Raw genomic sequence first — 22,488 nt, 5'->3', positions numbered from 1 at the left:
AAATAAAGTAACCAGAGTCCTGGCCGCTGAACAGCAAGCAGTGTGGTTATTCTCCTACAAAAAACCTAATCCTACTTCCAGCAGAGACTTCTTCAACCTGGTGCCCTCCTGATGTTTGGACTATAATTCCCATCAAAGGCTCACAATTTTAATGACAATGAATATACTGCTGCAGTTTCTTCAAAATAATTTTGAATGTTCTTGTCCCATGTGATGTTTTATTTTGCAATTGCTGGCTAATTCAATTCATCTTTGACCTTGAGATATACATGGGCCTGAGGTTCCCACATCCCTCCTTTAGAGGTTGGATTTATTGCATGTCTCCCTAGCTATGTAGTCTGATTTTTAATTCTGATTTATGGTGCAGTTTTTTTAAAAAGAAAAAAATAAAACATTTGTGGCTGGCTTTTATTGGTTGGTTTCCAATGAGTAATTCTGTTATTGCAAGGATTTCCATTTGTGTAAAGGAGTTTGCATTCTCTCTCCTCTCCCCATGGGTCTCCCAGGCCTTCTCTAAATCTGCTCCAGAGGGTTGGCGGGAACCCCAGAATGCATTTAGGGGACATGCAGGGAGAGGAAAGAGGGGATTGTTCTGTTGCACAGCTAGAAATCCTTTTGCTAATGGAACTACTTTGATGGATACTGCCCATTGCTTGACCTTTTCTGCATGAAGCTGTAGTTTTTTTAAGCTGCCTTGTATAAATGAGGAAAGGCAGTGCAGAAAACTGAGTCTACTTCATTATGACTCAATGATCATCATGATCTGTTTTCTTCAGGAAAATCATGTATATTTTGAAGAACCCTTTACAAGCCATTTGCTTAATAAACATAAAACAAAACAATATGATAGTGACCTGGTCTATCAACATATTATGCTCCAGAAGAGTACTTGGGTGTAATTTGATTTACATACACTTTCCTCACTGAATCTAAAATATTATGCACCAATTTAATTTGTCTGTAGGGTGGATTAGTACTTGATTAAATCCTTTATTATCTATCCTACTAAATGCCATTAAATTGCTGGACTGTTTGAATGGCTATGCTTTTAGTACTGATATGAAACAGCTTGATTATTTAATGTTGCTGGACTTTCACTATACTCGTTTTCTCGATATACAAGGTACTCGTTTTCTTGATATACAAATATTTCCCCCGTGCATGTAATAGCAACAGAAATATTGCAATTGACTTACTGTGCTTTTTGTTTTCATATGTTATGTTTCAAAGCAGCACATGAACATCTTTGCATGCAAATCGATTTTAATTATTATTTTTAGAACAACCCTGTAAGAATACCAGTAGCATACTAAAATAATAGTCATACTTTAAAGTATGCTAGTTTTTAAATACACTCAAAATCCCAAGTCTCTATTCTTTGATCAAAGTATGCTTATCAAAGCAATTTAAATGCAGGTCAGTAATAAGGCACTGAGTAATCACCATTTTACTGCTCCAACATCAATCAGATAAGAGGGATTAGGTCTATATTAATTATTTGGTAGAACAAAAAAGTTTATGCACATTAGAAGCAGGCTTCAGATTGGTATCAGGTTATTAAAAAAAATGTCTTTGCTTGTGCAGCTGAGTAGGAACTGAAGATTGCAATCTCACTAGACATTTTGTCCTTCTGATATGGTTATCAGATTACTTTGTTCCATTTAACAGATAGCTATCTTTGTCAGTTGTATTGCTTTCTATTTATCAAGAATAATTTATACAAAACTATATTGCTGGATATCTATTTCTGGAAGTAGATAGCCAGCAGTGAACAGCCAAGCGTAACTCCATATTTGGGATTATCTTCTAAATGAATTAATAAAGAAAAATGAAAACATGCTCAAGATTGAAATCAATCAGTAGGGGTGATCATATTCATTATTCAGTGGGTAGGACATGCCTGCAAGAAATCAGGGTCCTACATGTTTGCATGTATTAAGAGAGAATATAATCTGCTTGAAGTGTACAATTCTGAAAGTTTCTTCCCAGAATACATCATCAGCGGTTTAAACACAAGGTTAGGTTTTACTAACACACAAGTAATTGGATCTTCATATTGAGCAGAAGAAATATATTTTAGACTGATTTAACACTGCCTGATTTGGGCAAGAAATGAGAAAAGACGCTTTCCCAAAGGCACTGGAGGAGCTTTTCACCGTTCTTAAGAAGTTCAATATATTGTCATGTTCAGAAACCATATCCCTAAAATCAGGATGAAAGAAAGTGTGCTTTGGGAATGACTTGGATTATCTTCTCTGATGCTTAGTTGCTGCCCCAATGTATCTCAGGTGCGTAGCAAGCCTTGCTCAACTTATGAATCTGTCATGAGATGGGCAGAAACTACACAGATGGGATTCAACTAATAATACCCATCAGCAAAAGCCCTGTGCAAGGACTTCTGCTTGTGCAACAGAGATTTCCCTCCCTCTTCTCTGCCCTGCACCTCCCACAAATTGGCTCAGGTGACGGGGACAGGTTCAGGAGAAGCCTTCCAGAATAGCAAGATTGGGGGGGGGGGGGAGTAAGAGGAGAGATCATTCGACCTGGCAAATCAAAAAGCTTGCGCTGACAGAACAATCGCCTGACAGACTTTATTCCCACAGTGAAGCGAATTAAAATAAACACACCTGGAAGTGCTTCATATTTTTATTTTTATCTATAGGTTTCTTAATATATTTATAAAGCTTTAGCAATGTATCATATACCAAATTTGACATTCTCACTTTTAAAATGAAGCAGAAATTGTGGCTGATATCCAAATATACTTTCATTAAATTTATATAATTTTAATAAAATTAATACTAAATCTTACCTTGACAAAAGGTAAAGCGCTACTTTTGATGCCATCCAACAACTTGAATTTTTGACTTTTATTAGCAGCCTCCCTGTTACATATCACAAACTATTTTTCAGTTTGCGGAGTAGCTTGGGGCCTGCTCTCTGAGGCACACAAGTCAAAAGGCTTCATTGCGAGTGGCAAACTAGCCCATGTGTTCTTTGGATTCAAGCCAATGCCGAGAAGTTCAAATACAAAGATGGTTGAAAATTAAACAGCCAGCAAAGTCGAACTGTAAAATTCTTTTGGTAATCAGAAATCTTTTGACAAACAGCTTGATTGCTTCTCTGGAAAAGCCATCTATATATTTATAAACTGCTGAAGGCATCAAAATGTGAACTGATGCATAGAATTAAGTGTTTGATGTCTCAGAACTCTTATAAGAAGGAAATAATTACTACACAATTGTTTACATTTTAGCTGCCAAAGGACTTTTCGGCTGAACTGTGAAATGAGGGAAACTTCCCCACTGCGAGTGAAACATCAAGACTGCAGTTATGTCTGTATTCCATTTTCCATTTTACAAAGAAATCAGCCCACTACTTGGTTGCTTAAAGATAAAAGAAAGCTTTTACATCAGTTCATGCAAGTCATACACAGAAAGATTTAAAGTAGATTGTGCAACTTCTAAATTGTATTATAATGCATTACTGTGACTAGGCCACCTGTATCTTGGAATGTCAGTAGCTGTAGTAAGAAATAGACACAGCAACTCCCTGTTGTCAGTTTCAGATTCATTTTCTAGACAATGCAATCATAAGGATGGAGTCATGTGGTGAAGTAAGGCCTCTGATTAATGACTTCATTTATAAGCAAGTTCAAACAGAATATCCCCAAATATCTGTTAGATTAAAAAAAGCACGAAACCTTCTTTTTCATAGTTTATGTAAAAGGCACTGCTTGCAAATGCGATATTCACTGATCACTAGAGGGGGCACTTTCTGTAGTTCTACATCAGTTTCAGAAAAATACCATGCTATACAGTGGTACCTCGCTTTACAAACTTAATCTTTTCTTAAACCGAAACCATTCTTAAACCAAAGCACGCTTTCCCTAATGAGGCCTCCCACCGCTGGTGCCCATCTACCATTCGGCTTCTGTTCTGAGACTGAGGTAAAGTTCACAAACCAGGACACTACTTCCGGTTTTGCAAACTGAATCGTTCGTAAACAGGGCTGTTCTTAAACCGAGGTACCACTGTAATAGGGAATCCTTTCTCTGAGCCTTTGATCTTGATGTGGCCAAACAGCACTATTCACAGACAAGGCAGGTACTGGCAGGTACGCCTGCATTTGCAGAAGCAACAAACAAACAAAAACTAATGGGGGGGGGAACCTAACTCCAGAAACAGTCAAACGAGGACTGCGCATGCTTAGTGGCCATGGCCACCACTGGAGTGTGCGTGAGAGTACGAAACCATTGGGCAGGGGGAATAGAATGGAGCCTGGGACCAGAGTACTGCATGCTGCAACATTTTGCTGCAGGTTCCACTTGTTCTGTCTGACAAAACTTGGAGCCAAATTAATCTTGATATTAGAATTTAATGATTCATGTCCCCAAATGTAGTGGGGCACAGATTATGAAGAGGCCATCTTATTTGGGATGGGGTGGGAAGAAACTGAACTTTATCCATATGCCAAGTCCCCAAAGCAATTTGGCTTAGGAAACTGAATTGCACAGGGTGGAAGGATTAACTTCCTTCCATCAGTCCAAATTAGCATCCTTCACTGGTGTTTTTTGGACATTACTAGCTTGGCCCTTTAAATGTATTACTATAAGTTCATGGAATAGGTATCATATCTGTACATGAATGTTGCTTTGCCTCTGAAGACACCTCCCTGTGGTACTCATGAACAACCCAACCTGCTTTTGTCATCTGACCACATTACTTGCATACTATGATGTGCAGCATAAATATGACTCTTTGCTTTCCCCTTGCACACTTTGTTTTTGCCACAGAAACTCAGAGGAGGATCAGTGGCAACTGCAACCACCTGTTAGTTTAACAAACTAGTCAAAATTTGTTAATCGATGTCTGTGCCTGTTAGCAAATTTCAGAAACCATATGACAAATCTGTCATGCAGGGATGACAGAGGAGGATATTCAGCTAAGTTTTACTCAAGAGTAGATCAACTGAAATTAATGAACATGGCAAAGTTAGAAACATTAATTTAAATAAGTCTGTTCTTACCCCAACAGTGGTACCTCGGGTTAAGAACTTAATTTGTTCTGTTCTCATCCTGAAGCAAAGTTCTTAACCTGAGGTACTATTTCTGGGTTAGCAGAGTCTGGAACCTGAAGCGTCTGTAACCTGAAGTGTCTGTAACCCGAGGTACCACTGTACCACCCAGAGACTTGACTTCTCTCTCTCTCTCTCTCTCTCTCTCTCTCTCTCTCTCTCTTTCTCTCTCTCAGTGTTGGTAATTTTAAAACTTCAATTTTCTAAATGATAGTTACAATACTCCATTTTGCACCAGTACTTAAAAGCAACATAATTCCTCTTTGTTTGTTGTGCTGAGAAAAGAGGTTTACTTGTTTTTAACTAACTTCAGTCAGTTTCAAAACAAGCCAACTTCAAATCACGTCATAACATGATCCCTGGCCCAGAGAAGACGATGTTTCTGAGAAAGCAAAATGAGAAGTTGTTGAAGTTCTCCACCCAGAGAGGGGAAGAGCACACAAGTCCAGGGCGCACTGCCAGTCCTTGCTGTTTGTGCATGTTCTGCTAACCCATGGTTTAAACATGATGCCAAAAATTGAGCCAATATGCAACAGAAATCTTTAAAACAAAAATATGAGAACTAGCATGCCTTATGTATAGGTGAAACTCCCTGCAACAAAATGGGGCGACATTTTGAAATCTCAAAATTCTATTAGCTGTTTGATGCCAGTATTGACTATATCTGCTGAATTCAGATAATCTACCAACCTCAAAGAAGCGCTTCTGTTATATTGTTGCTGACAGCAGTATCAAGGGATGATAAATCATGTGAATGGATGAGGAAGAGACAAATGCAATTGACCATTCAGATTTACCCGCAGAGATTAGGAATATATTTTTGCTAGACAGTAGTTGAAAAGTAGATGAGTGGGGTTCTTCTGCTCCAGTGGAGGAGAGACACAACTTTCCGAATATTCTGAATTGTTCCCTCCCTGACAGATATATGATTGGAAAATCGGGGTATATTGCCCTATTTGCAGTGTAAAATTGGGAGGCTCCACAATCTAAAGACTACAGAGTGAGCAATACCACAGCCTGGGTTCACCTCAAGCAAGAATCCTATAATGTATCTCAATTTCATTTATGTGTGCTTTGAAAGGGCCTACATCTAAGGGACCCGGGACCCGGGTGGCGCTGTGGGTAAAACCTCAGCGCCTAGGACTTGCCGATCGCATGGTCGGCGGTTCGAATCCCCGCGGCGGGGTGCGCTCCCGTTGTTCGGTCCCAGCGCCTGCCAACCTAGCAGTTCGAAAGCACCCCCGGGTGCAAGTAGATAAATAGGGACCGCTTACCAGCGGGAAGGTAAACGGTGTTCCGTGTGCTGCGCTGGCTCGCCAGATGCAGCTTGTCACGCTGGCCATGTCACCCGGAAGTGTCTGCGGACAGTGCTGGCTCCCGGCCTCTAGAGTGAGATGAGCGCACAACCCTAGAGTCTGTCAAGACTGGCCCGTACGGGCAGGGGTAACTTTACCTTTACCTCTACCTTTACATCTAAGAAAACAGGTTGTGCTAATAATATCAGCCACATAATTAATAGCTGAACTGCCCCAATTCCATTTCCCCCCCGGGCCAACTGAAGTTTAAGGTTTGAATATCAGTTCCTAAATCTATATTAATTTTCTGTGTGATGATATTTATTAGAAACTGTCAAACCTATAAACTCAGTATCTTTCTTTTACAGATTTTGAACAGCCAGTAAAATTGTGAAGGGTTGGCGGGGGGGGGGGGCTGTCTCTTCGCCCACCCTGGTTTTCTGAGGTCTTAATAATGTGGAAAAACCATAATTTGCACGGACTTGAGGTAGAAGAGAAATGTTTGTGAACAATGCTGAAGATTTTCTTGCTGTAGCTGATTGGAGTAGGCAAAAAAAAAAACTTTTTTAAATGGGGAGGGAGTGCTTCACTAGTGTAATATCTTCAAATAAGAGATGGAAAGTCAGGGGAAGGAATTGAAATATCATAGGGAGGTGGGCTCTGGCTCTTTCAGACTCCCTACTTTAAAGGTTATTTACCTAGCATCTTGGTAGGTGTGGTTTAAGATCAGGATGCCATTCTGTTGCAGAGGTAGGACTAGACATCATGAAAAATGTCAAACAGAAGATGTGGCAAATATTTTTACTCATCATGCTTCATGAGGAGAAAATGCTGTTTTACGCTGTGCTAATGAGGGTGGAAATGACAGCCAAGTGCTTGCATAAGGAAGAAATAAATAATGAAGCCACCTTGTAACCAGTAACTTCCGAGTCCCACCCCAAAATTCCACACATTCCTAAAGTTCAACTCAGGCAAAACATTTCAGCCATGCAAAAGAAGCAATGGATTTAAAATCCAACACATCCTCAGTCCCACAGCGAATGATAAAACCTACCCAAACTCTAGCACATACTGCAAAATGACTGAATTTAGCATCCACAAACGCCAGCCATGCCACACACAGAGCAGTGGCTGATATTTATTTAGGAGCAGAGTGAGAAGTGGTAAAGAAGAAAGAATGCAATGCAGTTCCATGGAGTAGGTTGGAGAATAGAGAAAATTCCAGTCACAGATGTGACAACATATATAGAGAGCATTTGCCAAAACACCTTAGTATTTTTCTTTCCACATCCCTTCTCTACGGTACAGCTGAAAACAAACATCCCTGTTAATCTTTCTATGCCCTGACACTGCACATGTAGCTTTTCTGGTATCTATGTGTCACATTTTAATTCCCACATTCACAGCCTTCCAGATAAACGACATTAGAACAAATCTGTAATCTCCAAGACATGTTTCCATGCTGCATTCTCTGCAGCTGTTGCTCTGTTTTGGTGTCTGCGCCAGAGCTCTTTGCTTGTTTCAGTGTTAGAAACTGAGAAACTAAAGCTAGGAGCTAAATGGCACCATACACCTAGGTTGTGGGCGCAACAACGGAATGTCTAGGCGCACCTTTTTTATAACAAGAATACAAAGCTGAAAATGAATGAGCTGCAGCTAAAATATTATGTTCATTTAGTCCTTCCCTTGCCCACCCCCCCCTAATATTCTTAAGAGGGTCTCTTTTCCAGTCTTCAGAGAGTAGCTGGAAGTGGGGAGGCAGAAATAGGTTGTCCTTTCCTTCCACTCTGCAGCTTTAATCAGAAATCTTAGGTGCACTATTGCGCCCAGAAACTGCTTGCACCAATGAAATTCCCTGTCACAAAATGCGTCTAAAACAATGGGAGTTTTGAACACTGGCTTGTTTCCATCAACTAAACACATGGCATTTGGGTGTTTTCAAATGTAAAGGGCAAAACCAACATTCTCTCTAGTACCATAGTGGGGAACCAATAGTCCTTAAGAAGTCTCTTACCACTGGCCATACTGGGCTGGGATGGATAGTACTTGGAATCCAATAACATTTGGAGGACCACAAGTTCCTCACCCCTGTTGTGCTGTGTTTGTGAATTTAAACATAACCACGTTCCCTAAAAGGAATATATATATATATATATATATAATGCAATGCAGCCACCAATGCAAGACATGTCAGCACTGGCCAAACACTTTAGTCACGTTCTCCAAATTATAATCAGAACTTCTCATTACAAGAACAGGAGTAATGAATTGGGAGATGTCACTGCACACAGATTAAAACAATTTAAAAGCCCTGCTGGATCAGACTACCTAACCCAGAAACCTACTTCCCACAGAAGCCAATCAGATGCCTCAGGGAAGCCAAGGAGGAGGGTTGAAACATGTTTTGTGGTAAACTGGTATTTTGTGGTATGCTGCTTCTTTATATGGAGATTTCACATAACCATCATGATCAATAGCCAATTAGATACCCATCTCTCCATGATTCCCCTTCCCCCCTTAAAGCTTTTTAAAGCTATCATCATTCAGATTAGTGACTTCCATAAGTTAATTATGTACTGAGTGAGGTATTACTTTCTCTCTCTCTCCCTCTCTCTCTTTCTTATCCAAAGTCTACAGAATTTGCCATTCTGAGAAATGTCAGCTTTTTAAAAAAAAAAAAAAAAAAGAAGAAGAAGACAAAACATTTCCTCTCACAGCTGTGGAAAAGTTTGAGCAATGGTGGGCTGTACTATAGCACAGGTGTGGGAAGACCTAAGAGCTGGAAATTAATTTATTATATCTGGATCTACCAGTAGATTTCTGGGCAATCTGGAACAAGATGACAAACACACGTGCCCAGGAATGGGCTTTTGTGTGGAAGGACTGTGAGCTCAGTTGGTACTCAAAACAAACCCATGAATTCATAATTCTTCCTTCTAATTGAATGTTTTTTTCCATGAGGCTCTGGTTCCCTCAGGATCATGGGGCAGGAGTCTCTTTCACAAGCCTGGGATATGCCCACCCCTGGTGTAGCAGACAGTGTCTCTTGAGCTGGACGAGGGAAACAATTGTTGACATGTCCTCCCACACACCCTTCAATAATAAAGCTCACTCCTGTGACTTGGCCTAATCACTCTCTTTCAGGGTGGATGGAGAGAGTAAAATAACCCACAGAACACAGGTAGTTGTCTTGTACCAATACAGATCATTGGTCCATCTAGCTCAATTTTGTCAATAATGATTGGCAGCAGTTCTCTGGGGGTTTTGGGGAGGTCTTTCCCAGCCCTACTTGGAGACAGCAATGATTTAATCTGAGACTTCTTGCTTGCAAAGCTCAACCCTCTCCTCCCCCCCCCCCCCGTACTTTGCCACCATCCGTTTGGAGAAAGGACGAAACTGAATGTATAACAAAGTGAAGATCAGAAATCAGAAAGTAACCTTCATATAGTCAGGAAGTGAGCATTCTGTCTCCTTCCCTTCATCCATGCCACAGCTCTCCTATTCACCTTCCTATATTACTTCAATCCAAGCTACTGAAATAGGTTTCTGCATCTGTGTGTTTTCAGATTCTGGGATCGTTTTTATTTTACACAAAGAATCCTCAGCTGTGCTTACACTCATTAGACAACATGAGGTGATACCATATCATAATTATATTTAAATGCAACAACTCCTGGGCAATATATTCAGCTCAATTTTAGAGTTTTTGTTGTTGTTGTTCAATCCTGAGATAAGCATGCTCAGGTTTGAGATATAAGGCTAGCCTGAGGTTATAAACACTAGGGGAGCTGGGAGGTATAAGGGAGTTTTGCTTCCAAACCAGCAATTAAACCAGATTCAAAAGTGTCATTAAATTTAAAAGAGCAAAAAACAGATGAAACAGCTGGAGCCTGGAGGGATTCTTCTTTCTTGGCAAACCAATGTTCTCTTCCTGAAGCACACAAAATGTCAGAGTAGGTATTTATCGCAGCAAATTATAAAATGGTAGTTACTTGTGGCACAGAGATACAATTCTCCAACAAGGTTAGCTCTTAGCTGCTATACAACAGTGGCAGCTCCTAATTTAAATTCAAGCTTTTACAATCCCTGGTCACGATTGTTACTGTATGTCTCCAAGTTTCACCAATCCCAGTAAGTATAGCCAAAGATCAGGGTAAATGGGAGCTATAGTCCAAAAACATCTGGACAACCACAGATTAGCCACACTTGCTATAATTAATAATTGCACATGTTTTGCACTACGAATTATTGTGGTGTACTACAAATCAAGTGTACTACAAATCAAATCCAAGTATGAGACAGCATTATTCTAAAGTTGTACACATGCAGACCTTCATGCCTTAATATGGTGCCCTAGTGAGTTAGAGGACAGAACTGTTGGTATTCAGATGTGCCACAAAGACCTGTGACAAAGGTTGAACACCAGTAATGTTGGCAATTGTAGTGTCATACAATATGCACCATAAAGTCACTGTCTTTTGATCATTTCCTCAATAATAGTTCTTCCCTACTTGTAAGGTTACAGACATGCTACTTTAATTCTTAGTGCCTGATGTCTCCATCAACAGCACAAATTTGCTTCCTTACTATTTTTCCCCTGCTGCTCCAATTGTACGAAGTAATATTATTTAATTGCTTGTCAAAATGTTTGGCATTATGTGCTGTTCAATCTTTTCCGCTACTAATTTACCACAGTTCCAAGACAATGACCTTGTTTTACCTTTCAGGCATAGCTGTCAGCTTACAGATTTGAAAATAAGGGACCAGCAGCCAAAATAAGGGACCTGCAGCCTCACCTGTTCCAGGCACTCCAGTCTTCCTGTCCTCCTGCAGTCTGGTCAAACTCATGCTGGTAGCTTCGAGAACACTGTCCAACCAACTTTGTAACCAGAGGTTCAACTGAATAGAATCTGAATCACATGCACCACAAGGCCTATGCAGCCTCAACTTAAGATGGCTCCCCAGCCTAGCTTTGCACTGCAAAGTTTGCAGCAGCACGTGCAAGAAAATGGCGTCCAGCATTCAAAAAACCCATCAGCTTGCATTAACTAGCCACACACAAGGCATGCAAGCTCCACCCCCCAGTCATTCTAAGAATGACTTCTTATTGGGTGAGCAACACAGCCAAGCAACACAGTTGGAGCCTCCCTCATCCCTGGCCGGCAGGGAGTGAGGGAGAGGAGCAGCTTCCTTTGAAATTTAAGGACCATCATTTAAGGGACATCCATCAATAAGGGACAGCAGCGGGACATGGCGCTGGAATGAGGGACTGTCCCTTCAAATAAGGGACACTTGACAGCTATGCCTTTTAGGAAAAGAAGCTCATAAATTAGAGAGAGCAACTAGAAAGTCGTCTTCTACTCGATAACATATGAAAATATACTAGGAGTGTAGCCCCCTCCATTACATGTTATTTGTGTGAAGAAGAACACTGCTAGCAGAGGGACTCAGAAGCGGTGGCAGTTTCACCAATGATATACTGCTGAGTGAAACAGACATCGCGGTCTGCTCCTCATACTGGTCTTAGGCGATATACTGATATATCGCCCAGGCATACTCTACATTTGCCCTGCATCACAGAATCCAATTCCATAATAGTCTCATACTTAGGTATCAGCTAGTCCATGGGTAGGCAAACTAAGGCCTGGGGGCCAGATCCGGCCCAATCGCCTTCTAAATCTGGCCTGCAGACAGTCCGGGAATCAGCATGTTTTTACATGAGTAGAATGTGTGCTTTTATTTAAAATGCATCTCTGGGTTATTTGTGGGGCCTGCCTGGTGTTTTTACATGAGTAGAATATGTCCTTTTATTTAAAATGCATCTCTGGGTTATTTGTGGGGCCTGCCTGGTGTTTTTACATGAGTAGAATGTGTCCTTTTATTTAAAATGCATCTCTGGGCTATTTGTGGTGCATAGGAATTCGTTCATTCCCCCCCCCAAAAAAAATATAGTCCAGCCCCCAACAAGGTATGAGGGACAGTGGACCAACCACCTGCTGAAAAATTGTGCTGACCCCTGGTGGTCCCTCTTTCTAATACTTGAGTTAATGAAGAAAAATGTGGAGCTTTGTGCTTTTTCTTTTACTGGACATGGTGTGTATGCTCAAGAAGTGTTACTTCAGGTCAGTGCTTTTTTCCTAGAAAAACAGGTGCCGGTACTCACCATGAAGTTGTTACAGTAAGTGCCACACTTTTTAACAACAATAAAAAAAGAGGTGCCAGTACTGTGTACCCATGAGTACCCCCTGGAAAAAAGCACTTATTAGGGTGAAATTTGTTTTTTTAATGTCACAAATAGGATAGGTAAAGCTTAGTTATATTAACGCAGAAGCAAGAGATGGGCAATATGAAGCTGAAACTCAACATTTAAAATTCTGGTTTTGTTTTTTTAAATGAAATGCTTTAGAGCTGCATGGTATACATTTTACACAACAATAAAAACAAAATATAGCAATAAAAACCCCAAATATACTACTAAAGAATGCTATCAGCACCTTGACCATAAGGACACCTCAACCAGATTGAGCACAAAAAACATAGCCTACAACTGCAGAATAAAGTCAAACAACACTTGAGACCTAATGTATCAGTAATAATTTAAGAGCTTCCTTTCAAAAAGGGAGAAGATTCATCTTTAACCAAAACTGAACCATACCCTACTATTCACTGTAGTTTTAGCATGCAGTTGCTTGAAATGTTAGATTTTCAAGCTATTAAGTTTTTTTGTCCCCTGTTCTGCAACACACAGTTATTATACCTTTGCTTTAGGCTGTTTACATGAAAATGGATAATCATAAAAAATTGCTGATGCGGAAACATTTCCTTAAGGAAATGGTTTTAAATTTGCTTCTTTTTTAATGACCGGGGAGGGGGGGAGTATTAACGATACGGATAAAATCTAAATTAAAAGAAAAAGGTTTCTGGCAAATCAAAACCCTGTGGGTCATGGTTAAACACTAAAATCATGTGCATTGGTGCTAAGCCATTGTTTGGTTTAGCATTACATTAATGGTTCAAGATGTAGGAAATATTTTAAAGGTGAGACTGAATGCTATGCTGTAGAAACGCTGGTTAGGATTTATAGCTGAGGGTTTTTGCTAACTTGCATACGACAGATTTGTTAGAAAGCTGCCAAGAGCCCAAGATACTGTAGTTTTATTGTCAGCAAAATCTTATGGACAGATATCTATCTTTTGTTAAAGGGAAGTTGCCAGGAAAACATCACCAGCTGAGGGGTGGGGAGTCATTCAAGATGTTCCCACACTGACACACACTTCAGAGACAGTGAGGCTGATATGTTAACTAATCTGCCCAAGGCACCACAGAACTTGATAATATCACTTTTTATGGCAATGCATGCATCACAGGCATAGTTTGCAAAGAGAAGGCAAGAAAACAGCTACATGTATGCACCAAGTTAGGTATTGTGGGTTAGTACAAAAGAAAGCCTTCAGCCCTACTTGCTGCCTGCTTAATATTAATCTGCTCAACACACTGCCTAAAATCCTGGTGAGCTACTGCCAGCCACTGTGTAGACAATACTGAATTAGATGGACTGTCAGTTGAATTCTGTATAAGGCAGCTTCCTAAGTGCCTATGACAGTGAGGGAGGTAGCAGAAAGAGAGAAGGAAAAAGAAGGCATCTGGGTATCAGGCCTGTATGTTAAATGACAAATAAAATCAAGTCTCCCATACAAAACTATCACTAGAGGTTATTAACAGGCACTAAAAATTTACAAAAGGAAAAATGAGATAGTGAAGATAGATAGACATCAATAATTCATTTCACAGGCTATATTATTATTATTTTTTCCACGATACATGCCGGAATAATAACAAGGTGCTTGTTTAAAATGAAATGTTTTGACATTACGCAACACTGATTGCAGAAGACACCAATTCAGTGAAAAGGTATGAAGAGTTCAGTGGTATAACAGGATTGAAAAGAATGTAGGCAAGGCAAAGAGTGTTGAATATATTCATGCCAGTATACAAGCTATGGGATAACTTTATGGCAGAGCGCATTGCATTACTGGGAATGTCTAGGAGCACTATATCGCATGTAGCCTGTTACAAGCAGGGTAAGGGAGATTGCAGGGAAAGGTCTCAGAAGAAACTTATGTAACTTCCTTTTGTGTGCGTGTACACACACACACACACACACACACACACACACACACGGAGGGGGGGAGGGAAACAGCAGCAGCAGCATCTCTATAGAAAGTTGGGCCACTTGCCTGTCTAGCACAGTGTAATGGCGTTATATTATAAATTCAGATTGCATCACATATTTTGACACACATCTTTTTTAGAGAGAGAATTTATTTAGATATGAAATCTCCAAGGATGTAAATGAGACAGGTAAACAACTGCATTCCTTGAGCAACATAAGAAATCTCATGGGAGGCCCTTCTCCTTGACATCTTGCTTCTCATTTTGTTAACTTCCAAATGTGTTGGAATTTCAACACATATACGTCTGGAAAGATTTATCATGAAGAGGTTCCAAAACTTAAAATTTCACCATAACGAAGCATATGTAACCTGAGGTACCACTGCACTAAGACACCACAGTAGTTAAAAACTCTATGCAAGAGTAACCACAACCAGTGATTCCTAACACCACCTCCACATTTATTCAGCAGAGGATTCTGTGTATTGTGGCAGTAAGAAGAATTAAATAGAAAGGAAAATATTAGTAAGTATGTGCTCCAGGTGGAAGCAGTTACTGCAGCTGGAAAAAAGCAAAATGGGGGGAGGGAGAGAATGATTTGGACAAACTAATAATTAACAACCATGAATAGTCAAAAATTGAGTAATTCCAGTTAGGCACTATCTCCAATGAACATTGTCTTATGCAACTGAAGTTGTGTTGCTTGGGTAGAGACAAGTTTTAAAGAGGGGTTAAAAATGTCTGTATAATACGGACATAATTTTTGTACATTGCCATTTCATTTCAGTGTTAGGCATTATTCTCTTTTAGTTTTTGTGGGAATGTTCAGGGGTGCAGGAGAGGATATATTGTGAGATTATATCCTAATCCAACTTGTGCTAACAAGTTCCCAAAATATCAGCAGAGTTTATGACATTCCCCTTTTGGTTCGCAACGGTAACGTCTGCACAGGTTCGCTAGAACCACTATAATAATTACTCTGGTAATTTCCCCTTTGTTCCCTCAAAATACAAGACACGACACAGTCTTTATAAAAGTATAAAAGAGTTTACTTACGTTCTGTTCACAATATGATCCCAGAAGGCAGACAGCTTAAAAAGGTTACATACATTCAGAATCTATCTTGTAGCAAGATAGTCCTTATCTCCTCTCTTGGCTGGGAGCCAAGAGAGCATCCTTAGATGTTTCCTCATCGAAGGAAGATGGCAGAGAGAGAGGCAAGAGAGAGAATGGCTGCCTGCCCTGTGCTTTTATCATTACCTGCACAGGTGAGGCCACACCCACCTCTGGTCACATGTGGAGGAAGTCTGTCTCCAGGAAGTTTACCTGCTTGCTGGACAGACATCCCTCCCCATGTTCTAACATGTACACTCTAGGAATGTTGTCATTGACTGCTCCTGTGTTTTACATCCCACAGTTTTAAGCCGTTGAAATAGGTTAGTTTACTCTACATGCAATGTTAATCTATATCTATTGCTGCATGGATCCAGTTTCTCTATTTACTGACGTCATGATTATTTTAAACTGTTCTTAATGTGGCTTTGATTAGTCATGTTTATTGTTCATTTGATAATTCTATGGAAAAGAGGCATGCAAATAAGAAGATAATGATTACTGTTGGCAGCACATGCTTTCATTTTATAATCTCTGACAAAATATATTTTGCAGGTTTTTGATGCACTATGGAAGTATTATGACCAGATGCAACCATGTGATGAATGGTGCCTGTTAGGCAAGAATGGTTCTCCCTGTCACCTTTAATTCTCTGAAAGGGCTATCTTTTCCTCTATCGCCTCTGCACTTTAGCTGTTTCTGTAAAATGGAAGACACCATAACGTTACCATAAAAAACCCATACACATACAAAGCTAATTTGGGAGCAGTGGGGAGGCAGTATAAATGAAAAAGAAAGTGAAATAAATGATGATTAAATGTCTTAGATAGTTACTGTTTTAGCTATGGCTTTATTGTCATTGATTTGCAACAAAAGCTCTAAAAACGTTTGTTTGCATCAAACATCCAGTTACCTAAATCCTTTAAACTTATTATCTTTTGCTAAACATTTGTTTCCCATAACCAACCTTTTGGTCCATTTGGAGAGAAACAAACCATGTAACTCTGTTAACACTATGTTGGACTGTCAGGGAACTGCCATCAGAGCCAGAGGAGGAGGGAGGGCTCCAGAGGGATTCCGGAGAGCGTCCCAGGAGGGAGAGAGGCAGCCCATCTTCTGGGGAAGGAAATCAGCATAGCACCAGTGGAGAAGGGGGGCAAATGGGGGAATCGGCGAGGAGGCTCCATGACTCCTCGCCGGAGACCAGCAGGGAGAGCACGGGTCCTCCGCTGCCCACACCCTCCCTGCGCAGAAGGCTTCCGCGCAGGGAGAATAGGCGGAGACTAGGCGTCAAAGAGCTTCTTTGCTGGAAGAAGTTCAAGAAACGCCCACTGACGGATTCTGCCAGCGATTGAGACAGCCACGGATGAGTGGCTGTCCGGACAGAAAGGGTTCACCCAGGTAACCCAGCCAAGCGTGGCGCCGATTTACGCACAAGCAACCCCTAGAACCATTACATGGACAATGGCTTGTTTTCTGGCAGTGCAACAGCATCAGGAGCACAGGAAGAGAAAAGTGCCCATGATTAGTGATACCGATTTCAAAAACATGTCGTGTGTCAACTTAAGCCTAACACGTTTTATTATGGCATAAGCTTTCATGGACTGGAGCCCAATTCCTGGCATGGCAACCCCTCTGAAAGCTGACTTCAGTGTGAAGAACAGCACAATCCATATCCATTATGCACTTGGTGTTTGTTGGTTTGATTCCAATAGCCCCAATGACACAATTTTAATTACAGGAGACTAATCCACATAAACTTAGCTGAACCGCTGTGTGCATTGGCTCAAAGCAACCATAGCCAATGCTTGAGAACTTCATTTGGGAATGAGGAAGCATGGGTGGTTTTCAACAAAGTTTTACTCATAAAACTGCCACTGAAATTAATGAGCTTAGATCCATTGATTTAAATGGGTCTACACCGAGTAAAACTTTGCTGGATTCTCTCCCTTTGTGGCTAATCTACACCAGGCACTAGCTGTGCGACTGAATATGAACGTCTACTTTGTGTAACTACCGTATTTTTCCTTCTATAACACGCAGATTTTTTCTTCTAAAAAGGAAGGGGAAATGTCTGTGCGTGTTATAGAGCGAATGTGTGGTCCCTGGAGCCGAAAAATCATGCAAAAATCAAATCGCGGCGCTGCACGCTGCACGGAGAAGCGAAACCTGAAAAGAGGAAGCGGCTGCTTTCCTGCATTCTGCCTCAGGGTCTTACTGCCCACCCCCTCTGTTTCGTTGCTGTGTTTGCTGAAACGGAACAAAGAGCAGGGAAAGCCCCTTCCCTCCAGGCAAGCTCCGGTGCTGCTGGGGGAGAGGGAGAGAGAGGGGGGAAGGGAGAGAGAGGGGGGAGGGGGAGGGAGAGAGGGGGGGAGGGCGAGAGAGGGGGAGGGAGGGAGGGGAGAGAGAGAGAGAGAGAGAGAGAGAGAGAGAGAGAGAGAGAGAGATGGATGGCTGGCTTGGGTGGGGGGAAACTTTTGCCTTTCTTTCCTCCCTCCCGTTAAATCCCTCTCCTGCATTCTTAGCCAGCTGCTTCTCTGCACACCCCTCTAATGTCCCTTCTTTGTTTTTCCTTCGCTCCCCACTTAAAATGTGGTTACAAAGCATGGATCCACAGGGATCCTCGGGATCTTTGCATTGGGTCACCCCAAATTCACCATCAGATCACATAGCATGTCCATGGCTACAGCCTGCACCAAAAAAATCAGGCACCCACTGTTGCTTGGGGCTGCAGTGGTGCAAAAATGTGGTTTAAAAGCATGGATCCACAGGGATTCTCAGGATCCTTGCATTGGGTCACCCCAAATTCACCATCAGATCACATAGCATGTCCATGGCTACAGCCTGCACCAAAAAAATCACGCACCCACTGTTGCCTGGGGCTGCAATGGTGCAAAAATGTGGTTACAAAGCATGGATCCCCAGGGATTCTCAGGATCCTTGCATTGGGTCACCCCAAATTCACCATCAGATCACATAGCATGTCCATGGCTACAGCCTGCCCCCCCAAAATCACGCACCCACTGTTGCCTGGGGCTGCAATGGTGCAAAAATGTGGTTAAAAAGCATGGATCCACAGGAATTCTCAGGATTTTGGCATTGGGTCACCCCAAATTCACCATCAGATCACATAGCATGTCCATGGCTACAGCCTGCCCCCCCCAAATCACATACCCACTGTTGCCTGGGGCTGCAATGGTGCAAAAACGTGGTTACAAACCATGGATCCACATGGATCCTCAGGATCTTTGCATTGGGTCAGCCCAAATTCACCATCAGAGCACATAGCATGTCCATGGCTACAGCCTGCCCCCAAAAAATCACGCACCCACTGTTGCCTGGGGCTGCAATGGTGCAAAAACGTGGTTACAAACCATGGATGCACAGGGATTCTCAGGATTTTTGCATTGGGTCAGCCCAAATTCACCATCAGATCACATGTCTGTGGCCACAGCATGAAGCACAAAAATGATACATCCACTGTTTCATTCAGAATGTTTTTTCCCTTGTTTTCCTCCTCTAAAAACGATGTGCGTGTTATGGTCAGGTGCGTGTTATAGAGTGAAAAATACGGTAAATACCAGGTTGGCCCTCAGACTTACCCTTCTGTGAACAGAAGGGCTCCTTGTGCTTAGAGAGAACTTGGATCCAGCAGAGGGCAGAGGGCCAATTTTCACTTCCTCCTGCAGCTTCCCACACTGTTCTGGAGGGTTCCCCAATCTTCCTGAGCAACTTTTCAGGGGGCACAGTGGAATGGAAAGAGGAAGCAGCAGAAAACTGCAGCCCAACCTGTTGCATTTATTTATTACCCTTCTGGCTTGATGATACGCCAGGCATGATCATATTCAATCAAGAGAGCAAACCCCAAGACATATGTTCTTTTTAGAATCTGTAATAAAAAAGACACCACAAGACAAATGTAGTCATGTTTATTTTCCCTTCCAACTACCAGGGGTTTCAATTTTGCTCATGCAAAAAATACACCAATTTGCTTAATTACTTTGATTAACAAGGGATTCTTTTGTAGTGTGGATCCTTGATTAAGGTAAGCAGTCGTGAACATTTTAATTGAATAAATTCCCAAACACATGCGGCCTAGCAAACCATGCACGGTGATTTAATTATCAGGTAAGGAAAATCATTTCCCAACCTTATGGAAATTTGAAAGAGAGTTTATCCAAATGAGAAAATGCTTCAGTTTTTATAGGCAAGGACTCCTGGCCATAACAAAAGTACAGACATATTATGTAATACAGACATATTAGGCTGTCAGTGAGGAGTGGGGAACCTTTGGCTCTCCAGATGTTGCTGAACTACAACGCCCATCATCCTTGGCCATTGTCCATGCTTCCTGAGGTAGAATGAGTTGTAGTTCAGCGGCATCTAGAGCAGTCTTTCTCAACCTTGGGTCACCAGATGTTGTTGGACTACAAACTCCCATTATCCTTAACTAGCAGGACCAGTGGTTGGGGATGATGCGAGTTGTAGTCCAACAACATCTGCGGAGTAAAGGTTGAGAAACGCTGATCGAGATGGATAAAATTTCCCCACCACTGCTGTAAGTAATGAATGAGTATCTCAGAATATCACATCAATGGGAATGAATTCTTCCATTAGCAGGAACCAAGTAATACTAAACCATAACAAAAAGTCGCTTAAGAATTTCTTGTATATTTCAAGTGTTCAAAGAACTTTACTTTTGTGCCGATTAGGCACAAATGATACAAAGGGGCTGCAGGGCTGTGCGTTTAGCTCTGCCCCCAATGTGCACTGTATCTCCTTTCACATCAAGGATATTCAGGGGGAAATGTCTGAAGTGGGGAACCTTTTCTGTCCTGGGTTTCTCCCCCCACCCCACCCCACCCCACGTAGTATATTCCTAGAGCAGTATTTTAAATCATATAGAAAGCCCATATCACTGGCTCTTCATAAGTTATCCCTCAACTTTTGAGGTGGAGAGATGATGTGGGGTACTCAAGGGCACAGCTAAACATTAGTGGTCCCACAGCCACTTAGTACAGCTGTTGCTCCTTTAGACTGAGGAACACCTGGATAGCATTGCAAATACTCTACGTTATCACTACTGCTGCTACTAAAACTTATATACTACTCTGCAGAAAAACTGCTGAAAGCAGTCGTTAAAGTAAACCCAATGTATGGTTCAAAGGCACCTGAAGCCACCATTTTGCTGAAGCGAATCAAGTCTGGGAAACACATGTATGTTGCCTTCCTCACAGAAGAAAGGTAGGAGACTGATGTAAGAAAACAATGAAAACTAGTCCCCTACTCCCTCACACAGTAAACAATTTTGTGACAGAGTGAGCAGGGCTTTGCAGTCCCTTCACTGCCATTAATCACGTGAGTGGAGGAAAGCCTGAGGAGTACTACAGTACTATGAAGCGTTAATTGATCTCAAAAGAAACAAATGGTCCCAAACACCACAGGCCAGGAAACTCCAACAGCAATCCAGTAAAATGCAGGACTAAAAACACAGCAATAAGGCTTAAAATTCAGTCAAGGTATATGCCCTCTGGAAAAGAGAAGCTTTTGCCTGCCTGCAAAAAAGCAGAAAGTGAGAGAAGAGAGTGGAAAAAATATCCTTTCATACAGCAGGTGGAAGGGGGGGGGCTGAGGAATCAGCAGGACCATCTATAAAGATTTGAACCAAGAACTTCCTCGGTCACAGCTCAATATTCTTTGCCACTTAAGCTATGTAACCTCTTGACTTGTGGAACATACCGTATTTTTCGTTCTATAAAATGCACCAGACCACAAGACGCACCTGGTTTTTGGAGGAGTAAAACAAGAAAAAAAAAATATTCTGAATCTCAGAAGCCAGAACAGCAAGACGGATTGCTGCGCAGTGAAAGTAGCAATCCCTCTTGCTGTTCTGGCTTCTGGGATAGCCGCACAGCCTGCATTCGTTCCATAAGACGCACACGCATTTTCCCTTACTTTGGAGGAGGGAAAAAGTGAGTCTTATAGAGCAAAAAATTCGGTAATTCTTTAATTCAAGCTTGTTTGTTTGTTTGTTCTGCTAATTTTAGCAAAGTGACAGTCATAGTTTAAAAGGGGTGGGATTTATCCCTTTCGTACCTTATGTGCTGCATATTTTCTAACATGCATTTCAGCACATTTTCTAAGATGGTGTCAAACAGCATTTTTATTTCCTTTGAAGCAGGAGGGTGGGAGTAGCTCCAATTCTTCTAGAGGACATTGCCCACTGAGTGAAGCATCCGTCTCCTCTGCCTCAGCTTTCTCTATTAGTAGCCTTCCTTATTTATCACCTAACTGGGGCTAGGAGAGGCCAATCTGAGCAGGTGGGGAAGGGAAGCGCAGGATTAGAGCAATTTATCACTGTTTGTCAGGGTTTGGCTGAACTGCACATTTGTATTACATGCCACGACTGTCTGCAGGGGTCAGACTCGGAACTCTTTCCTTTCCTATCTGAGCCCTGCAGCAATGGCATGACAATCTTCCAAGTCAAGATAAGAAGAATACAAGACAAGGAGCTTTGGCACAATTCCTTCCCCCCTCTAAATAGCCTCTCCCCCACCCACTGCACTATTTCAAAAGCCAGGCAACATCAATAACTAGTTGATACCCGAATGTTACAGTTTTCAGAACGCACTGTTTAAAAGGATAAGTACGATTTCAAGAGGTGCTATTAAATTCCTGTCCTAAAAACATTTGCCCCCAGGAGTTAAGACACTGCAGTACTGATGTAATGCCAGGTTTAAGGGAATAATAGAGAGTGCTGCATCCCATTCTAAGCACTTAAATGCTGGCGCAGCAAATAAGTTTCCAGGGGCTTCGAAACCTTTTAAGAACT

General features: G+C 41.6%; 1 protein-coding gene across 1 annotated transcript in view; it reads right to left on the bottom strand.

Annotated features, from left to right (window-relative positions):
* The window catches only part of STXBP6 (syntaxin binding protein 6), a 99,105-nt gene that overhangs the window by 28,565 nt on the left and 48,052 nt on the right, over window positions 1-22,488 (bottom strand). The window lies entirely within an intron of this gene.

This window comes from Podarcis erhardii, assembly GCF_964252035.2.
Source record: "Podarcis erhardii genome assembly, chromosome: 1".
Taxonomy (NCBI): domain Eukaryota; kingdom Metazoa; phylum Chordata; class Lepidosauria; order Squamata; family Lacertidae; genus Podarcis; species Podarcis erhardii.
Note: the sequence above shows the minus strand (reverse complement) of the source record. Positions and strands in the feature narration are given on the sequence as shown.